General features: G+C 47.0%; 1 pseudogene; it reads left to right on the forward strand.

The window, feature by feature from the left end:
* Window positions 1-7884: 7884 nt before the first annotated feature.
* LOC107183743 lies at window positions 7885-8764 on the forward strand (annotated as a pseudogene).
* Window positions 8765-16212: the final 7448 nt, after the last annotated feature.

A 16212-nucleotide genomic window follows, 5' to 3' on the forward strand; every position in this document is an offset into this window, starting at 1 on the left:
CATAAAAGGACTGAGGTATCTCACTTAAAAAATTAGGCCAAAAAGCCTGACCGCAAAGCATGGGTCAGTGGTTGAGCATCGACCTATGAACCAGGAGGTCATGGTTCCATTCAGGGTTCGGGCACATGCCCAGGCTGTGGGCTCCCATCCCTAGAAGGGGGCTGCAGGAGACAGCCAATCAGTGATACTCTCTCATCACTGATGTTTCTCTCTCCCCATTCCACTCTGAAGTCAATAAAAATATATGTATTTTTAAAAAAATAGGCCAAATAGTACCTACAGTCTTGCACATGAAACTGTATGTAAAGCAATCAGCAGCTCAGGAAGCAACAGAAAAAGAGAGATGCTGTCCTTCATCGATAAGCATGCTAAACACATGTATGTTCCCTTTAGTCTGACATGAGCAGTAACAATATAATGGGGCTGCTCCTGCAACTTTAAGAGAATGGCTTTGACTCGTGAAGAAAGACAATCGATAAGCCCATAGAAAAATGGAGGTTAAAAATTTCAAACTGTTCCATTCCAATCTTGAGTACATCTTTTGAAACAAAGAATGAAAAAAATATATATATTGTTCCTATTATAATTTAATACGGGTTGAATGCATGAAGATCCCTCTCCATGCTCAACTACTAAAGAAGCGGGAAGGAAATGGTCAGCACTTCCATGCTCTAAATATAGACTTAGCCACTGAGAAAGGAAGGCGATACACATGGCCGCCCAGACATGACTCTGCGCCCGGAGGACAGCAAGGAGCAGTGCAGAGGGGGCTGTTCTGTGGCAAACTCACTTCCCATCAACAGAAGTTTCTAGACAGAGAAAAAAGGCTAATGCTGATCCCAGAAACCCGACTGCAGATACAGCACAGCACCCTCCAGCGGGACTCACTGGGCAAGGTAACTGCCAGGATGAAATACACACCTACGGAGCTGTCTACCTCTACCTCACACCCATGGTAACAAGGAAAACACCCCAGCAGCTGTGTGCAACATATTTCTTGGGCAATGCGGTACTTCCCGGAGTTCTTGTGATTATGTAACTCGGAAACATAGAAGAGGAAAAGAGAAGTTGGTCTGTATATTGTTCATTTTCCTAAAGAATGTCTGTGGTTTTTCTCCGCTTGAAAAACTGAACCAGAAATCACACTTCTGTCTAGGATTCGGATAATCAGTACGTTTTGGCTTTAAACACATCATGTACCTTGTGCTGATCAACACAGCCTTCCAGAAGGAATGTTCTGAGGTTAGCTCCTCATGCGTAAGAGAATGAACCAAGGATTAATCAAGCTCAATGCTTAGGCCAGGTCCAAGAAGGAAATAAAACAATTGAAGATAAGTCCATACCCCCTCCACTATTATCTGGAAATATTGGGGAAAGGCCAAGTCAGATGGAAGTCAGCCCCCAATAAATAGAAGTGATAGGGCAGCGGTGGAGGGCATACTGTCCAGACCAGAGCACTCCGAAATCCTGCTCTAGGACTGTTGAGTCACAGACCCCTCAGCTGACTAGTGAGACCTATGAACCATTCTCGGGACTTTTTTAAAAATATATTTTTATTGATTTTAGAGAGAGAGGAAAGTAGAGGGAGAGAGAGAGAGAGAGAGAGAGAAACATCATTTGGCTGCCTCCTGCATGCCCCTCCCTGAAGATCAAGCCTGCAACCTGGGCATGTGCTCTGACAAGGAATCAAACTGTGACCTTCTGATTCATAGGTTGATGCTCAACCACTGAGCACACTGGCAAGGCCCCTCTCAGGATTTTTAATTTATAAAATGAAATACATAGGAATACAGAAGAAATCAATTATATTTAAACTAGAGGCCCAGTGCACAAATTTGTGCACAGGCGGGGTCCGGCCACCCACCCCAAATTGTGGTCGGGGGGCAATCAGGGGCGGGGCTGGCCGGGGGAGTTATTAGTGTCAAAGCTCTTTGTAGAGTGTATACACGTTTGCTGCTGGCTTTTGGATGAGTTAAAGCTTCAAAGGCACTTTAGTGTCAGGGACACTTACAGCTTCCACTTCTAAGCCTCTCCCTAGATAGGTAATTTGTTTTAGTTCCCTGCTGACAAACTCTCTAAAGAGAAGCCATGGTGTGATGTGCTGCCCTCTTTGGTCGTAAGCAATGGAGAGAGAATGCAGGAAGATGGTGGTTGTGCTGGGCACCTCTCCTGGACACCTGACTGATGGTCCAAACCGTGAGCAGTTTTCCTCCTGATCACTTGTAATTCAGGTTCCTGGTCGATGAAGGCTGGAGAGTGTTTACTTACTTAGAATCACTGAAGGTCACACTTCAGTAATCGGGTGGGGGGACAAATCGAGGCAGGGCAGGCAGCGGGGAGGGACCGCAGGCGGTTGGATGGCCAGCCCTGCACCCTATCAGGCCCGTTGGCCACCACAGTATGCGTCATAGCCACTGGTTGTTCTGGTCATTCTGACTGTTCTGCCATTCGGTCGCTTGGCTTTTATATATATAGATATAGATCAAAATATTTTTTAATTGTGATATAGTAACACATATGCTTACTTGTCAATGCATTAAATAACACTATCTAGTAATGGGTATAATAACTACCATAATTTCAAAGTCATAATATTTCAAGATATCTGTTAGCCACCTATGATGTGACATAAAATGTCAAATTTATATTGGTGACAGAGTCACAGACAACACTAACATTACTGTGATGTGTGGTCAACATTCAAAAGTTAAGGAATTGCTCGATTTTTGTTAGAGGTGAGTGAAAATCAAGGTGTAATGTTTTCCCCTATATGCCTACAGATCCTCTTGAACTCTACGAAGTGGTGCCTATGAAACACATGTGATGATCTGGTTTTCTCCCCTACTCCTAGGATTCTTCCAAATGATGAAGAGCCCTGCACCCAGGACCCTGGCCCAGCAGGTGCCACAGCCCAGGCTGGGAGGGGAGAGGGTCTGCAGTGTGGGGCCAACATCTCTGTTCCGCTTTTCTGTCAGTTGCACGCATGCATGAGCCACAGTTTTTTGTTTTTTAAATTGTTAGTATTGAGTGTTTAAATCGGCTGAATCATCGAGCCAAGGGGAACTTCCAACTCACTTCCCCTGAGCTCTGTGTTTTAAACTGTATCAGGACAAAGCCCCAGGCTCATGGCAAACTTCTAACACTCTTTTACTATCGGAAATCAAACTCTTAGAAAAACTTCCTAACCGCAATTTCAAACATATAAATTTGTTGCCCTAAGAGTAACATAAATGAGAATAAAAGGAAAATAATGTATAACAAACCTAACACAAATTTCAAGTTGCAATTCGTTGGGCAAGACTAATGTAGAAGGTCTGATGGAGTCACTTAGGTGCTTGTACTTGAAATGTAAAATCCTGTAAGTGGGGACTGACACAGGTGAGGTGGTGATGGCATGGGTGGTCTTTGTTAATGGTGATTGAGGTCTGCAGGTGCAGGTAATAAACCGGTTTTGCTTTTCATCCATGACCACCTCAGAGTGGTAATGTCCTTGTACTAACCTGATCATTATTTAACAGGAAAGGAGGACAGGGAAGTCTAGATACAGGCATGCCATTTACGCCGCTTTGCCAAAAGTTGCATTTAACACTTTCCAAGTCTGTTTCCGCTGATGGATGGGGAAAGGGACTGGACAAGGCAGCCTGACACGTGCCCAGTAAGTTCTGAGGGACCTGGGAAGGTGCCTACCTAGCTGCCCATCAATCACACCTGCAAGCAAATCAGTGGCCAGAATAGGCGTGGGTCACTGCAAGTGCGGGAACCTGAGTATTTAAACTTTCAAATAAAGCAAGTTCCCTCTCACCTTCTCCCCCTGGCATGCTGGGTCCCTGCTCTCCTGTGGCAGGGATGTGCCTCCCTGCGCCCACGTGGCACACAGCCATGTTGGACTCCACACAATAGACTAATGGACTGTAATTAGCTTGGACACTGAGCCACACCCAGCTGCAACATGGAACGGAAGCTCTGGACACTGGCCCTGCTTCTGGCTCTGCTGAACTCGCAGCTGCCCCTTTCGGGGCTGGCTTGGAGAAATGGGCCATTGCAACCCAAGAAACATAACCTCACCCAAATAAAGTCTTCTCCCACACCCCATCCTCCCATGGGGCTTCGGAGAACGCTTGTTTCAGTGGTACTCTAGGGACCTCACTCCCACTTGTGTCTGGGAAATCTGGCCCTTTAATTCCTCCTGCAACAGTGGAACACTCCGGAGTATAAGACCACTGTAGCCATCACAGATGGTTAGCATCCCTGGTCTTCACCCAATAGATGCGAGTAGTGCCGCTCAAGCACTGCCAACCAAACGGCTTCACAAATTTCTAAAATGCTCCCATAAGACTACCAGAACCAGCCAAATTCATGGTGCAGCTCCCACATTCTGCCCGCTCTGGGTGTTATCCAGCTGGGCCACTAAGGAGACACTCCCCAGGAAATGCAAGTGGCATTACAAGAGCAAGACCAGAGCTCCCGGTGGCTTCCCCAGGAACAAGGACCTTCCAAGAGTTCAGGCCTTGGGACAAGAAAAGCAGGAAGAGGCAGGGAGAACAAAGCAGCCAGAGAGAGGGAGGCGGAGAGGAAGCCAAGGGGGTTCCTGGGGTTCCCAGAGACTCCAGACCAGGCTGCAGGCTGCAGGCAGCTCCTGGCTCCTCTCCCGGAGCCCGAATGTGAATTCTCCACTTTTGTGTGAAGCAAGCTCTGGCAGGTTTCTCTGCCAGCGCCCAGGGGTGAGGGGGTGGGGGGGCCTTATTAATTACAGGGGGCAGCCCACCTGCAGGGAGGGCCACCCACCCAACCTAGGCGGGCAGTGGGCCCAGGAAAGGCCCAGGAGAACCTGTTTGGACGTCAAGGAGCCTCCCTTACTCAGACTGCACCTAAGCTCCTCCTGCTGTTCCTGAGGCCCATGTATTTTCATTCTGTTTTCGCTGCCAATAAAGAAATGGGCCAGTGACCATTCCTCACCTGGCATTGCAGATTCTAGAAAGATATTTCCAGATCATCTGGAAGCCTTTGCCAGCTCGGCTCTTTCCATCAATCTCATTAGTCACAACACATAAATAATATTGCTGTCCTTTCCTGACAGGTCTGGGAAATTAAGGTACTAGAGAAATTTGGTCTCGAAGGATCCAATTAGGTCTGGATGGGGAAAAAAGAAAATTTTCCCCATCTTTCCAACCCTAAAAGTCCATGATTTAATGTCTCTAAACCTTATACTCTGAAAGAATACCACCGGGATTCAGAAATGTGACCTTAAGGACCAGTTGCCAGAAGGTGCTCTAAAAGCAGCCAGGAACACCCTCCCTACCTCTTCCAGCAATGGATTCCCATTAGGTCACAAAAAAAAAGGCAGGGCTGGAACCTAATGAATAAATAATTAGCACTTGAATAGAATGTGTGTCCCTGTTAATTCCCGCTAGTTTCCACAAGAGAGCTCAATTAAATTAGAAAAAATGGGGGAGGGGGAGGTAACACTACTTATAATGGGACATTTTAGAATGGCTTGAAAAGTTTCCTATGTGAGCCAATCAGGTACAATGTTAATAGCAAACACTTCACTGTTGGATCTAAGTAAATAGAAAAGAAAGTTTGAGGATGACACAGGAAGTGGGTTAGTTTCACAGCTGCCAGATTTACGCAGTTTCCGCAGGAGCATCAAGAGAATTAACAGTCTTCTAAGCAGAGGGTCGCCACGCACAGGGTCATGGCCCAGTTAAGCTCGAGAGTCAGAGCTGCACTCAGGAGCCCGAGACGAGCATCGGGCTCTGTGGACCATAAGCTGCCAGGGCTGCTTCGCTCTGCCTGCACCTGGGAGGCAGCAGGAACCACAGGAAGCAACCAAGGAGAACAAGCTTCTGTGTTCTGGTAATACCTCATTTACAAAACGGGTAACAGGACACAGTGGCGACTCCTGCCAGCATTTCTGACATAAAGGAAACCAAAGAGAAAACATCAGAGATATAAGGGTAGGAACTGTTTCCTGAACTTTTCTTGCTGTTATATACATGTATGTATGGGAGTTCTGAGTCAATGTCCTACTGCAGGTTGGGGGTCAAAAGTCACTACATTAGAAATAATAAATAGTTTTGTGAGAATAAACAAGTCATCTTTTCTGTCAAAGAACAGTTTAGGCAGCCACCATTTGGGGCCACGTGACTTGCAGCTCCCTGGGAGCCGCAGTCTTGAAAAGGCAAAGATCAACCCCTTCCTTTAAATCAGCCAATCGAGAAAGATTGTGAGCCTAAGCTCCAATCAAGAGTAAGGGACAGGTCACGCATGTCAGGATTAAAAAGCCGAGCGCACTACACACTCAGTGTGCCCATACCCTTATGCCTTGCTGCCTGGCTCCTGGGTATGCTCTGTGTTCTACCAGGACCCCTCAATTTGGGGGCTCGCCTTATTTCTAACAGTTTGAGAAGGGAAAACAAGTCTGCCTTGGACTGAAACTGTAAAGAATTTAAAGGTCTTTCATGCTAAGAAAAATAGGGGGGTTAGATATATTGGGCACGCTCTTGAGCCTACAGTATAATCTTAAGAGAATATTTTTTAAAATTACATATTTAATAAGAATATTTAGTTACAAGTAGTCCACTACAATATTTCTTATGCTATTGAGATATCTGACAAGAGCTGTGTATCAGTTAGCAACTGCTGTAAAACAAACTTCCCCAGCACTCAGTGGCTTTAAACAACAGTCACTGATTACTGCCGTAACTCTACAGGTCAGCTGAGTGGTTCTGCTGATCTGGCTTCACTGGCCTGGGCAAGATAAGTTCAGGAGACTTAGAGCAGCCGACAGTTCATTGGAAGTCTGGCCTCGGCTGAGGCAACCTGGCTCATCCCCAAGTGTTTCTCAGATCTCCCCAGGAGGCCAGTCTGGGCCTGTTCTCATGGCAGGGATCTCGGAGGGCTCACCCAGCTGTATAAGAGACTATTAGAAACACCTACACTCTGCTGAACTGTTTACTGGGCATCTGTTAATGTCCCACTGGCCAAAGCGGGCCACGTGGCCAATCCCAGTGTCTTGGGAGGGAAGCAGAGGGGACTACACAGTTACAAGGTAAAGAGTGTGGACCCAGGGAGGCCATTCATCAGGGCCATTAGTGCAATCAATCTCCACAGGCAATGTTTCATTTGCCATCCCCTTGGCAGAAGCAGAGAGATTTTACATTAGTTTAAGTTTTCCCATTACCATTTCTCATTTTGTTTTGCCATTATCACTTCTGAGGCAGGAAGGCAGAGTGAAAAGAACCAGGCTTTGAATCAATGAGATCCACATTTAAACCCTGACTCCACTACTTCTGGCTACAAGACCCTGTGCAAGTTTCCTTTGCACCTCAGTTTCCTCAGGACTGCTGACAATTATCTCAACTGGAACACATAAACATGCATAGCTTGGACTAGCCACAACTGAACTCGAACCTTAGATACTGTGTTTTACAAATGATTTGTTTGAACATGCAGTCAGCCCTCCATAGACACTGATTTAAAATCTATGGATTCTACCAACTGCAGACAGAAAATATTTTTTTTAATCCCGAAAGTTCAAAAAAAAAAATCTGTAAACTTGCCACATGCCCAGCACTACTGAATCCATGCAAATGAAGTGATGTGTAAACACACCCAGCTGTAGCACACATGCAAATATAGGTTATATGCAATTATTCCCCATTTTATATAAGGGATGTGAGCTCCAACGAATTTTAGTATCCGAGGGGGATCCTGGAACCAATCCCCAGCAGACACTAAGGGACAGCTGAATTCAAAAATATGCACAAGGAAATAGGCACATTTCCTGTGACAGTGAAGTTCTTCGATGGGAAGGAACAGTTCCTTTAAACAAAAGTAGAAAACCATTTCTTTACAAAAAGTCTTGAGGACCTTTTTATGAAGATGACACCTGCCCCTCCCAAAGCCGAAGCCAAAGCAAAAGCTTTAAAGGCAAAGAGCGCAGTGCTGAAAGGTGTCCACAGCCACAAAAAAAGACGATCCTCCTGTCACCCACCTTCTGACGGCCAAAGACACTAGGGCTGCCAAGGCAGCCTACATATCCCCGGCAGAGCGCATCCAGGAGACACAAGCTTGCCCACTATGCTATCATCAAATTCCCCCTGACAACCGAGTCAGCCATGAAGAAGTCAGAAGACAACACAGGTGTTCATGTCAAGGCCAACAAGCACCAGGAAAAAGAGGCTGTGAAGAAGCTCTATGACACTGATGTGCCCAAGGTCAACACCCTGGTCAGGCCTGATGGCGAGAAGAAGGCATGTGTTCGACTGGCTCCTGACTATGATGCTTTGGATGTTGCCAACAAAATTGGGATCATCTAACCTGAGTCCAGCTGCTTAATTCCAAATAAAATATTTTACACTGAGAAAAAAAATAAAAGTCTTGAGGACTGTGGTAGACAGATAAGTGAACCCCAAGATGTTCAGTTCCTAAGCCCCGGAACCTGTGGAGATGTCAGCTTACAGGACAGAGGCGATTAAGTTAAAGACCTCGAGATGAGATTATCCTGGATTGTCTGCGTGGGCCCAATCTAATCACAAGAGTCTTAAAATCAGGGAACCTTTTTAGATTTTAATGTTTCTTATATTTATGGAAACTTACACCTACATTTATACACTTTTCATATACATCCAGACGTCAATTCATGTCCTTTACCTAATTTTAGTCTTTCAGGTGAATGTACTATAATGCCTGTATGTATACATCCTATGAACAAATATAGGACTTTTGTAAATTATGCATTTATTGTAATTATCATTGTTTAATTTTTAAAAAAAATATATTTTATGGATTTTTTACAGAGAGGAAGGGAAAGGGATAGAGAGTCAGAAACATCGATGAGAGAGAAACATGGATCAGCTGCCTCCTGCACACCCCCCACTGGGGATGTGCCTGCAACCAAGGTACATGCCCTTGACCTGAATTGAACCTGGGACCCTTCAGTTCGCAGACCGATGCTCTGAGCCAAACAGGTTCGGGCTCATTGTTTAATTTTTAATAATAAATGGTAACAGAAAAAGGTGGGGGAGGAGGACGAAGAACCTTTTCCAGCTGTGGTCAGACCGCCAAACTGATGGCAGAGGGACAAAGACCCAGCTCAATGCTGCTGGTTTGGGCGCTGGAGAAGGGGCAGGAGCCTATGAATGCAGGTGGTCTCTATCAGCCGGAAAGGGCAGGACACGCATTCTCCCCTGGAATCTCAAAACGAATGGATACCATGATCTTAGCCAGTGAGACCCATGTTGGACCTCCGACCTACCAAATTATAGAACAATAAATTTGTGTTGCATTAAGCCACGAAGTCTGTGGTTATTTGTTACATCAATAACAGAAGAACTGCGTAATTTTGTAGTCTTTATACTAAATGAGGAAACAGAAAAGTCTCTCTTGAAGCCACTAGAGGGGGGGGAGGGGGGGGAGTCTGGAACTTGGAGAACACGTGTCAGGCATGGCAAGAAAAATGGTAGCTGTATCTGATTCTGGATATGGTGGCAGTCAGACTACTAGTAAAGGCATCATGATAGGATAAGCAACTCATTTTCATGGGAAACCTTTATTGCAGTCTACAGGAAAGTACCATACAATCATTATCCATACACTCTCCAAGTATGTATGAGGCGAAAGCCATATGAACAAAATCCTTCCACAGAAACTCCCTAGAATTCATTCAGCTATGACTACTCCCGACCTTCAGCTGCAACTCCGCTCACGGCCACTTCTTCGCAGGTAAGACCACAGTAAGGTAACAGCACTAACGGTCTGTGAAAATGGACACACGCACAAACACAGACGCACTCACACACAGAGTCCCAACTTGTTGGGCTTCAGGAACCCATGGATTATGCCCAGGGAGAGGGAGAAAAGACAAAAGTCTACCAAAGGTCCACGGATTTTAAAAAAAAACAGAACTCTAAAAATAGACATAACCCAACAGGCCCACAAGAATGGGAACACACCTAAGAATACTCTGAAGGACAGATCAGAGAAACTAGAGTAGACGAGTGTGCTGAGCTCAGCCAAGACACCCTGGTGGGACCCCACAGATGGGGAGAAGCTGAGATGTCTCATTTGACAGAAAAGAAACGGGAACCACAGAGCACTGAACTGACCGACATGCAGCGAGCCGGCCCACTGCAGAGGCCTCACCAGCCAGAGGAAGTTTACCTTCAGTAAGTGCCTCGCTGCCCAGCTGACCCTGTGACACCATGTCAGGCCCCATATAAGGCAGTGGAGCTTCCAGTCATGCCTACTAAGGCTCTCCACTCCTTTCTGAGAAGCCCTTGGGACCAGATGTATTTTTTTTTAAGCGACCTGAGCAAAGACTTTCTCTCTCTGGAGCTCCCTGGACATCAGGATAGCAAAAAAGGAATGGTGAACCTATAGACGAAAGTTGATAACATTTACCCAAGAGAACTGCATGTGTGCATACTGAATAATGTACAGTGAAGGGCTGTCCACAGAACAATGTCACCTTTAAATCTAGCAAGCACAGGTGTTAGAAATCACATGAAGGGAGGAGGGGGAAATGTACCATCCTTAGTCACTGGAGCGGAGAACTTTGTAAAAGAGGGAAAGCCACTCCCATGGGCAGAGGGCCTTGAAGCTGTGTTAGCAAAGGTCTCCCAGAAGATGGGGGACGCCTCCTAGGATGAGCATGATTATTGAGGAGGCGGGAGAGGAAAGTGCCCCTTCCTCTCCAAATTCCCACGGTGCTGCCTCCAGCCCTGGTGGCTCTGAAAAATCACAGGAGAGAGGGTGAGGGATATCCACCACACTGAAATACCAAGAAAGCAGAGAGCTCAGACTTCGCGTGAGGCAAAGAGACTGCTTTTCTAAACAAGCTATAAAAGAGAAAGAATTGGTCATTTAGAAAACTCATTAGCATGAACACTAGTAAATAAAAAGTTGGCACTGAAAATAACAGATGGTTAAAAAAAAAAAACACGCAGCTGCAAGGAGATTGATATCAAACTCCCTGTTCTTTCAAAGTAGTTTCATAGCGAAGCAGCGATGCAGGTATGGGCACGGCCTGTGGCAGTGTAACTCCTCCGCCACTTTCCCCAGGCACTGTGCCATGGAACCACAGCACTCCGTGGCCTGGTCATCTTCTGCTCTTTGAATCTCAGTTTCCCAAGGGAAAAAAATAGCTTCACTGGGGAGAACAGCTCTGAGCTGAGAAGTAAGGAGCCAGGCTTTTTATTTCTCAGCATTCAAAATAAACATCCAAGAGATAGTGATAATAGAGGGCTAGTTCTTCTTAGGTGAGCATTTGAACTATCTACTAGTCTGCCAGCAAAAGCAAAAACAACTTGAGTTCTTCCTGAACAGTTTTTCTTTTTTGCATGAGGGAACTTTATTTCTGGATTCAATTCTTCTTCTGCTGCTTGTATATGCAGGGTGATACAGCAGGGGGACTGAACAGAACTTGGGAGAGCTCATTCAATCCCTGTACTTGACAACACATCAGAACTGAGGCCCAAAGTGGTCATGAAACCTGGTCACACCCAGCTCGCAAGTGGCAGAGAGAGGGTTCGAGCCCAGCTTGTGTAGGTTCAGGGCCTGTGTTAGCTGAACTATGCGTAGTTGTGAACGCTAGGAACCTCACCCTGTACTAGCCAGTGCCTTTTTCCAATTAAAACCAAGAGAAGTCTTACAATGAAAGTCTTAGTTGAATGAGTGTTCTTCATTTGCATACTGTTTCATAACAGCTGACTCTTCAGTGTGGGTGTGAACAGGCCTTAGAGCTTAACCTCCTTGAGCAGCTAAGGACTCTTAACCAGAAACTTTCGAATCATGGACAGGTGAGCACTGATGGGCCTGATGCAATCTGGTCATAGGGAAGGAATAAAGTGGAAGGAAACAGTGCTTGCCATATGCCTAACAGGAAAATTCCAAGAAGCAAGAAGATGCCAGTGGTCAGAGAAACATTTTACAGGGCCTCAGCAATCTTTCCAGGATTCCACATACACTGCGGGAATGTCCTCACCAGCCCTTTTTTGGAACGGTTAAGAAAGAGCACGTCTTGCCCAACCCATGCTCTTAAAGAGTGAAAATCAATGCTGGGAGGGACCACGGGCCCTAAGACTGAGACAGAGTGAGAGAAAATAAGAATTTCAGAGTGAAACGTAAAGTCCATCCCAGACTACAGTCTTTTTGTTTATTGATTTTTTTTATTTTTTTTAGAAAGAGAAAGAGAATCATTGATTTATTGTTCCACTTATTTATGCATTTATCCGTTGCTTCTTGTATGTGTCCTAACCAGAGATTGAACCTGCAACCTTGGTGTATCAGGATGATGTGTAACCAACTGAGCTACCCAGCCAGGGCTCATTCTTAAGATGTCAAACTTATAAGATGGCATAAAAAAAGGGAACACCTCACTCAAAGGCATAAAAGACTCTTCCGTCTGGGGATAGTGAGGGAACTTGGACACACCCCTCTGTCCCCACCAGATTCCAAGGGTTCTAGGAGTGGGAGGGGCACATGCCAAAGGCCATCACATTCTCTCCCTGGCTCAACTCTTCAAACAAAGCAGGCACATAGCTGTTACCAGTTGCTATCACTTGTTCCCATGGGACAAAGGGTCAAAATTGAGGCGCAGCATTCCCACTGCTTCCTGCGGGTGAGACATGGAGCAAGTCCTTCTACCTCCCTGCACCTCCATGAGCTCGGCTACAAAGAGCAAGGACCCGGAGGGATATTTCTCAAGTCCCTTCCAGCCCCTGCCTGTCTAAGGCTTCTCGTGGCTTTAACTAGAAAAGGGTGCTGGCTAGTGCAGGGCGAGGTTCCTAGCTTGAACAACTACGCATAGTCCAGCTAACATGGGCCCTGGCCCTACACCAGCGGGGTTCGAATCCTCTCCCTGCCACTTGTGAGCTGTGTGTGATCCTGACCAGGTTTCATAAACTCCTAATGTTTCAGTCTCTCTAAGTATAAACTGGAAATGACATCAGCATCTACCTCAGAGTTGCAGTGAGGAGTAAATGAAATACGAAAGAAGCATTTGCAATCATGTCACATATAGAAGATATATTTTTTCATCATCATCTATTTCTTGCCCACCTGTTCTTAAAATTTCTCCAAGACACATAATCTCTACACTGATCACCAACACAACACACTCCCAAGGGGAGACTGAGCCATGAAAGATCCAAACTGTTAGCGTGGAAGACTGTACTGTGTAGGATGCTTATAAAAAGCATCTGACCAGCATGACAGCACTTACGAGCCGTCTGTGCTCAGAACTACAACACTAAGAAGAGGCGCTCAGACAGAAGTGGGTGGGCGGCACACATTCCCTCAAGGGCCAGCCACAAAAATCTCACAGGGATGCAAATAAGTGAGGCTGTTATTATTCTAGGGATAACCTTGACGTTTTTGTAAGTAACTCAATTGCAAACACCAGTACTTCACTGTGACAAGTAACTAAGTATTGGGATAACGCCACCGCTGAGTTCATGGGCAACAGGATGGAAAAAACCTAGGTATCCGCCCCAGCTGGGGCCAAGGTCTTGAAGCACAAACACAGATATGGCAATGGCGCTGCCAGTTTACAGGGAGAACTGCTCCCACCAAATCCAGCCACAGAGTTTATCCTCCTGCCCCTCCTGACTTTTGAGGCCGAAAGGCCCAGCAGAAACGCCTCTGTTTTCTTTCCAGAGGGTTATGTGTTCAGACAAGCGACCTGGAGGATTCTGAAGAAACAGCAACCCCTCTCGTGCACACATACAGCCTTCCAAATGTGAGGAAGTCGGAGAAGGATACACTTAATTGTGGCAATGAAAAAAAAAACAAGCAAATAAATAAAACTGCGCAAGTGGGCAAACACAAGTCCCAACTCTTCCAGCTGAAAACACGGTTACAGTACCGAGGCTCCTGGGACCCACCTTGGCGGCTTTCCAAGAGCTATTAGTTTGCGTTAACACACTGAAGAGAAGGTCAGATAAATTAAAAGTGAGGAGGTAATTTTGAAAAAGGACATCTTTATACCCAGCACCAGCACGGTGGCTGCCCAATACACACTCAGTGAGGACACCTGCAGCTGGCACAAATGTCACCACATCTGTGCCTGGATTTCTGATGTTGACGCAGGCTGCAAGAGCGCATGGGGACAAGGCGTGGGTTAGGAACTCTAAGAAGGTGGGGAGATCTTTACTCGTGTTCTGACTGTTAAAGAGGGAATTTATACTTCAAAGCAAGTCTGAACTTTAAAGGCAACCTAGTAAAACTTGCACTGACAAGTACCAAATTCATTTCTGACCCAAACCGCTCAACCGTCACCCACATGGCACTCTCCCCCAACTAGAAAAGCATCTCCTCTCTTTTTTAAGTACCTGAATTCTGGATCACATACACCTTCCTCCAGTCAAGACTACCCGTTAATTGTTCGTCTGACACCAGGATCCTTCCCCAAACTTTGGCATCCACCATGACAAACCCCCAGAGACAACACTCCTGCTAGCACATGCTTTCCTGAGACCTACTATAATCACACCAACACAGAATACCATCCCCAACCACTCCCCGCTTCCTAGAGCCAGAAGGACAAGACACAGAGGAGAAGGGGATAAAAATTAGTCCCCCCTGCTCTTGGGAAGGAGCAGGGCAACTCCCTGCTGGGATGACCACAGAGTACGAACGGACACGAACTTTCCAACCCAAGTCTTACTGAGGGCTGCTCTTTGCAATTTTCTTGACATCGCTGCCTGTCCCCTGCTAAAATCAGTCTGAGCGTGACTCTGCAGTGACTTAAATCCCAAGCCATGTGGAGCATTAGGAAAAGTCATGTCAACTGTCAGCGCGCATCCAGATCAGATCCTGAGGAGCCCCTTCTCAGGGGAGAAGCCAAAGGCCTCCCCCTGGGCTGGGACCACAGGCGGACTCTGGCATCAAATGCTTTGGGAAGCCAGCTGCGCAGAGAAGTCTGGTTGGTTATTTTTAAACGGAGAAAACTGAATGGGAAAGGAGAAAATTTGAATTCCTATGGTCTCCTGAGGTCCCTTCCAGCCCAAGATGCTACCAAAGAACAACTGCATATGCACACGCATAGGCCCATTGCTTCTTTATGAAAAGCTATATGGATGTGTGCCTATAGGTACGAGTACCGTAATTCACACTTCCACACACACAGCACTTGAAATGCGCACTGCTGAGGAGCCTCGAGAGGCCATAAGCTGCTCTGCAGCACTGGCTGAAACTCAGATGCCATTGGCAGATCTGGGCGAGCCCCTCAGCCCCGCTGCCATTGCAGCCTGCCTTAAAACCAGCCAGCGCCACCTGGTAAAGCCCCAAGCCAGGAGTGCGGACTCCTTTCTCCTAATGACTCCAGTCACAGGTCGCCTAGATCCGGGAAGGCAGGCTGGAACAAAGGAGCAAAGCAGCTTCCTTTTCCTCTTTGGTCAGTCACTAAGAGGGGCAAAGGTCACCCTCTCCCCTGTCCTGCATCAGCTCATTTCTCAGGCCTCTATGCTTCAGGGGGACTACATGGACTTCAACTTGGTAACTAGAGAAAAGTTCAAAGACCTCTAGACAGGGGATCTTTGCTCTCATCCTAACAGCCAAAGAATGTAGGATGCCAGCTTCCCTCTTGCCTCTTTAGAATGATTTCCTGCCTCTAACACTTGGCTTCGTGTTTCCAAGTGCAGTGTTGCCATCCCACCCAAACCTCACTCAGCTTTTTCTTTCCCAACTCCACAGCTTCGTAAGCGTCCTAACTGGTCTACCAGAGCCCTGTGCAGACACCAGCGTCCGCCCAGGGCCAGGGCTCGCAGTAAGTGCCAGGAGTACGGAGCCCTAGACTTGGCCTCTGGCATCTCTGCAAACCATATGCGACGCCTTGTTCCCGCATCCCCCAGGCACCTAGCACCCTGGTGGCTCTCCAAAAGCGGCTGGACAATGCGAAAGGCACCTCTTCCCTCTATGGCGCGGCAGCTATGAAACCAAGGCTTTGTGTGTGACGTGACAGCGAGTAGTGCGCCAAGGGCCCCGCGCTCACACACCCCCTTCCACCCACCCTGCTCTCTGCACCGGTCCGTGCGCGTGGAGAGCGCACCGCGAGCGGGTCCACCTGGCAGGCGGCCGCGCCACCAGGCCTCTGGCCACCCGGCCTGGGACCTGGCCTCGGGGAGCGGGGATGACATCCGCGCCTCGGTTCCCAGCCGCGGGGGCGGCGGAAGAGAGAAGCGCCGCGGGCCGGGCAAAGGCGATGCCAGG

The sequence above is a fragment of the Myotis davidii genome, unplaced genomic scaffold, assembly GCF_000327345.1.
Source record: "Myotis davidii unplaced genomic scaffold, ASM32734v1 scaffold923, whole genome shotgun sequence".
NCBI classification, from domain to species: Eukaryota; Metazoa; Chordata; class Mammalia; order Chiroptera; family Vespertilionidae; genus Myotis; species Myotis davidii.